At 37.9% G+C, this 6,035-nt stretch overlaps 1 pseudogene; it reads left to right on the forward strand.

Moving 5' to 3' along the window:
* The first annotated feature begins 2,241 nt into the window (after positions 1-2,241).
* LOC145771451 (U6 spliceosomal RNA) lies at positions 2,242-2,354 on the forward strand (annotated as a pseudogene).
* The last annotated feature ends 3,681 nt before the right edge of the window (positions 2,355-6,035 follow it).

Consider the following 6,035-nt stretch of genomic DNA (forward strand, 5'->3'; position numbering starts at 1 on the left):
TAAATTTTTGCAAACTAAAAGAATAATGTCTTGCTTTATGCACCTGGAAAGTTTCAGGTTTATATCTTATCTATAAAACGGGCAATCGTCGTTCAAACGTAGCCGCTCGGCGACACTTTTTTCCAATGCATTGTAAAGGCGAATCGATCCTTATTCAGTATACGCCACCCCCTGTTTGCTGTAATCGTTAAATAGTGCTTCCACTAAACTTGCTGCAGTTTTCTCGTTTCTACTCGGATTTTAACAATTTTGCCATCGTTGGAAAGTACGATTATGTATCTACCCGAATCAATTAAATGCAAGCACAAAGTAAGAACTAGATTTATCTTGTGATAACTTAAACTTCACCAATTTGTACAGATTCTCAGCAACTTAATTTTTACAAAAAAATCATTAATCCTATACAAATTGAAAGAGTATGTCTTGCTTTATGAACATGAAAAGTTTCAAGTTTATATCTTATCTACAAAACTGAAAATCGTCGTTCAAACGTAGCCGCTCGGCGACACTTTTTTCCAATGCATTGTAAAGGCGAATCGATCCTTATTCAGTATACGCCACCCCCTGTTTGCAGTGATCGGTAAATAGTGCTTCAACTAAACTTGCTGTAGTTTTCTTGTTTCTGCTCGGATTTTAACAATTTTGCCATCGTTGGAAAGTACGATTATATATCTACACCAGGGGTCACCAACCTTTTTTGCATGCGGGCCATTTTGGCACTAAGGAAAGCTGTGGCGGGCCGCACTAATAAAATTTTAGGTAGGTGCGTCTAAGGTTCGTCTACACGAGAAGGTGCGTTTACACGAGAAAGTGTTCTTGCTTAGAAATTCTTGCTTAAGCTAGTGATTAAGCTCGTTTCGTCTACACTGGCAATCTCGACGAAGATTGTGCTCGCTTGAATCGCGGTCACGTGAGTATCTAATCCTCAATGACGTCACGTTTTAAAAAGTTCGCGCCAAAAGCATAGCAGTTCGCGCTAAAGTACAGCAGAGTAGACCAAGCAACTGACTGTTCTCTAGTTGGTGTAAGCTGGCATTTGAAGTTGTTGCAGTCTTTCAGTCATGGCTTCCCAGAAGTTGTGTAAAAAATGCTGCAAAAAGCGAAGGATGCAAACCCGCAATTTACTGCTTATTGAAGCATTCAGACACCTCAGTGAGGTTGAAATGTTGGAAACAGAATTTCGTGTCAGCGTGGGTGACTGGTAACAACCAGCAAGATCATTTCTCCGCTATTTTTATTACCCGGTGTGCAATGGCAATAGTTTTCTGCTGAGATCCTGTTTTGGATTTGAAATTGGAAAATATTGTGCTATCTTTGGGCTGTTTCGAAAACGGTCACCGCCAGTTCAGCCCGCAACATTAATAAGAACGGGTTGGAATCAAAACTTAACAAAATCCTTTAACGATACCGCCCTGGCCTGTCTGGATACTGAGCTGAGAGGAGACCTGAGATTTTGGCGGGAAAAACATTTCTAAGCAAGAGAACTCGCTTAAGCGCCCAGTTTTTCGCTCTGGAGCGTATTTTTTCTCAACGGCTCGCTTACTCGCCCATTTTCTTAAAAGTAAGCGGCACAAACTGCGATTTAACTGAAAGAAACAAGAAGTTTGGCTAGCTTAAGCAAGAAAACAGTCGTCGTGTAGACGCACCTTAATGCTAGAAAAGAACGCATTTCGTACCCAGTATCCAGCGTTACATGTTGTTCATATTTATGTTAGAATACCGCAGCAACAAAATTAATCGAACAACGCTACTGCCAGGCCAAGCTCCTTTTACAACACTTTTGATTTTTTTAACAATACCTAATAAACGAGGCCACTTGTTTTGCGCACTTGTAGTGAGGCGAGCGGTTTCATCAGAATATTCATCGCCAAGCAAGAGTGGTGTTGTCACTTCGCTTCACAAAAGATATCTTGCAATTAACAATTTCAGTAAACAAGGAAATGTTTGACACATCACAATACAGGCAACAATAGTGATCTGCAAACATATCAGCGAAAAATAGGCTCCAATAACAGGGAAAAAGAAACCAGGAAACCATGAAACAAACGCTTGTGGAAATCATCGAAAAATCGTAATTCTTTTGTAATTCATGAACAGTCTTCTCTCTAAAAAAGCAATGAGTTGGTTTTTCATCCTTTTTGTGAGAGTCTATAAAACCGCCTTTCTTTTATTATAGATATTGCGGTGCTTATCAGCGTGGCAAGAATTTGTTGATTTTAACAACATTTTGCAGTACTAGCTTCAGCAGTAGGCTACATATGCTAAAATTGGAGCGATACGGTACAAAGAAAATTAGTAGGCTACGTCTCCTGCGCAAGGATGACACGCAAAATCGTGAAGCGTTCCATATTTCTTTAAAAACAAAAAACATTTTGCAGTACTAAGCTAAATATTTTCATTATACAATCAGAAAAAGTCTTTAAATTTATATATAATATTTTGCCAATTTATTATAAATTGAGTTGGCACACCGACCAATTTTGCCAACAAAAACTTGCATAAAGAGAACACTGCTCGAGAAACACAATAACGGTGAAACGCACACTGGTGTTTACATGACATTTACAAACTTAAAATAAGCAACCCTATGCTCACAGACAATTTCGAAAACAGACGTTTTAATCAACCACTGGGGCGGTGTGGCTGGACATCGCATTGGAATAACTTTAAGCAACCCCCACCTAGAACTATAATCTGATTGGTCGGTCGGTGGAATCGTATGCAAAGCGAAAATATGCTTCTCGGAAAGTATTTTTTGCCTTCGTGCTCTTTAACTCCTCAAGAAAAGTATTTTTGGTTATACTTGTACGCTGATACCTTCCGCGGGCCGCAGCGTTACAGCGTGGCGGGCCGCATGCGGCCCGCGGGCCGCCAGTTGGTGACCCCTGATCTACACGAATCAATTAAATGAAAGCTCAAAGTAAGTACTAGCTTTATCTTGTGATAACTTAAACTTCACCAACTTGTAACGATTCTCAGCAACTTAATCTTTGCAATAAAATCATTGAATCTTTGCAAACTAAAAGAATATGTCTTGCTTTATGCACCTGGAAAGTTTCAGGTTTATATCTCATCTACAAAACTGAGAATCGTTGTTCAAACGTAGCCGCTCGGCGACACTTTTTTCCAATGCATTGTAAAGGCGAATCGATCCTTATTCAATATACGCCACCCCCTGTTTGCAGTGATCGGTAAATAGTGCTTCCACTAAACTTGCTGGAGTTTTTTCGTTTCTACTCGAATTTTAACAATTTTGCCATCGTTGGAAAGCACGGTCATACATCTACACGAATCAATTAAACATTAGCACAAAATAAGTACTAGCTTTATCTTGTGATAACTTAAACTTCACCAAATTGTAACGATTCTCAGCAACTTAATTTTTACAACAAAATCATTAAATTTTTGCAAACTAAAAGAGTATGTATTGCTTTATGCACCTGGAAAGTTTCAGGTTTATATCTTATCTATAAATCGGGCAATCGTCGTTCAAACGTAGCCGCTCGGCGACACTTTTGTCCAATGCATTGTAAAGGCGAATCGATCCTTATTCAGTATACGCCACCCTCTGTTTGCTGTGATCGGTAAATAGTGCTTCCACTAAACTTGCGGTAGTGTTCTCGTTTCTGCTCGGATTTTAACAATTTTGCCATCGTTGGAAAGTACGATCATACATCTACCCGAATCAATTAGCTACAAATCCAAAACAAGTACCATCTTTTTTGTGATAACTTAAACTTCACCAATTTGTACAGATTCTCAGCAATTTAGTTTATACAATAATGTGATTAAATTTTTGCAAATTGAAAGAGTATGTCTTGCTTTATGCACCTGGAAAGTTTCAGGTTGATATCTTATCTACAAAACTAAGAATCGTCGTTCAAACGTAGCCGCTCGTCGACACTTTATTCCAATGCATTGTAAAGGCGAATCGATCCTTATTCAGTATACGCCACCCTCTGTTTGCTGTGATCGGTAAATAGTGCTTCCACTAAACTTGCTGTAGTTTTCTCGTTTCTACTCGGATTTTAACAATTTTGCCATCGTTGGAAAGCACGATTATATATCTACCCGAATCAATTAAATGCAAGCACAAAGTAAGTACTACATTTATCTTGTGATAACTTAAACTTCACCAATTTGTACCGAGTCTCAGCAATTTAATTTTTACAATAAAATCATTAATCTTATACAAATTGAAAGAGTATGTCTTGCTTTATTCACCTAAAAAGTTTCAGGTTTATATCTCATCTACCAAACGAGCAATTGTCGTTCAAACTTAACCGCCCAGCGAAGTTTTTTCCAATGCATTGTAAAGGCGAATCGATCCTTATTCAGTATAGCCTACGCCACCCTCTGTTTGCAGTGATCGGTGAATAGTGCTTCCACTAAACTTGCTGTAGTTTTCTCGTTTCTGCTCGGATTTTAACAATTTTGCCATTGTTGGAAAGCACGATCATATATCTACACGAATCAATTAAACAGTAGCACAAAATAAGTACTAGCTTTATCTTGTGATACGACGATTGGATTGGTATTACGTTTGAACGACGATTGCCCGTTTTATAGATAAGATATAAACCTGAAACTTTCCAGGTGCATAAAGCAATACATGTTCGTGTAGTTTGCAAAGATTTAATGGTTTTATTGTAAAAATTAAGTTGCTGACACTCGTTACAAGTTGGTGAAGTTTAAGTTATCACAAGGTAAATCTAGTACTTATTTTGTGCTACTGTTTAATTGATTCGTGTAGATGTATGATTGTGCTTTCCAACGATTGCAAAATTGTTAAAATCCGAGCAGAAATGAGAAAGCTACAGCACTTTCAGTGAAAGGACTATTTACCGATCACAGCAAACAGGAGTGGCGTATACTGAATAAGGATCGATTCGCCTTTGCAATGCATTGGAAAAAAGTTTCGCTGGGCGGTTAAGTTTGAACGACGATTGCTCGTTTGATAGATGAGATATTAATCAGAAAATTTTCATGTGCAGAAAGCATGACATACTCTTTCAATTTGCAAAAACTTAATAATTTTATTGTATAAATTAAATTGCTGAGAATCGGTACACATTGGTGAAGTTTAGGTTATCACAAGAAAAAGATGGTACTTGTTTTAGATTTGTAGCCGTTTGATTCGTGTAGATGTATGATCGTGCTTTCCAACGATGGCAAAATTGTTAAAATCCGAGTAGAAACGAGAAAACTCCAGCAAGTTTAGTGGAAGCACTATTTACCGATCACAGCAAACAGGGGGTGGCGTATACTGAATAAGGATCGATTCGCTTTTACAATGCATTGGAAAAAAAGTGTCGCCGAGCGGCTACGTTTGGACGACGATTGCCCGTTTTATAGATAAGATATCAACCTGAAACTTTCCAGGTGCATAAAGCAAGACATTATTCTTTTAGTTTGCAAAGATTTAATGATTTTGTTGTAAAAATTAAGTTGTTGAGAATCGTTACAAGTTGGTAAAGTTTAAGTTATCACAAGATAAAGCTAGTACTTATTTTGTGCTACTGTTTAATTGATTCGTATAGATATATGATCGTGCTTTCCAACGATGGCAAAATTGTTAAAATCCAAGCTGAAACAAGAAAACTACAGCAAGTGTAGTGGAAGCACTATTTACCGATCACTGCAAACAGGGGGTGGCGTACCTACTGAATAAGGATCGATTCGCCTTTACAATGCATTGGAAAAAAGCTTCGCTGGGCGGTTAAGTTTGACCGACGATTGCCCGTTTTATAGATAAGATATAAACCTGAAACTTTATAGGTGTATAAAGCAAGACATACTCTTTCTGCTTTTGAAGAGTTAATGATTTATTGTAAAAATTAAGTTGCTGAGAATCGTTACAAGTTGGTGAAGTTTAAGTTATCACAAGATAAAGCTAGTACTTATTTTGTGCTACTGTTTAATTGATTCGTGTAGACGTATGATCGTGCTTTCCAACGATGGCAAAATTGTTAAAATCCAAGCAGAAACAAGAAAACTACCGCAAGTTTAGTGGAAGCACTATTTACCGATCACTG

This window comes from Aplidium turbinatum, chromosome 5, assembly GCF_918807975.1.
Source record: "Aplidium turbinatum chromosome 5, kaAplTurb1.1, whole genome shotgun sequence".
Taxonomy (NCBI): domain Eukaryota; kingdom Metazoa; phylum Chordata; class Ascidiacea; order Aplousobranchia; family Polyclinidae; genus Aplidium; species Aplidium turbinatum.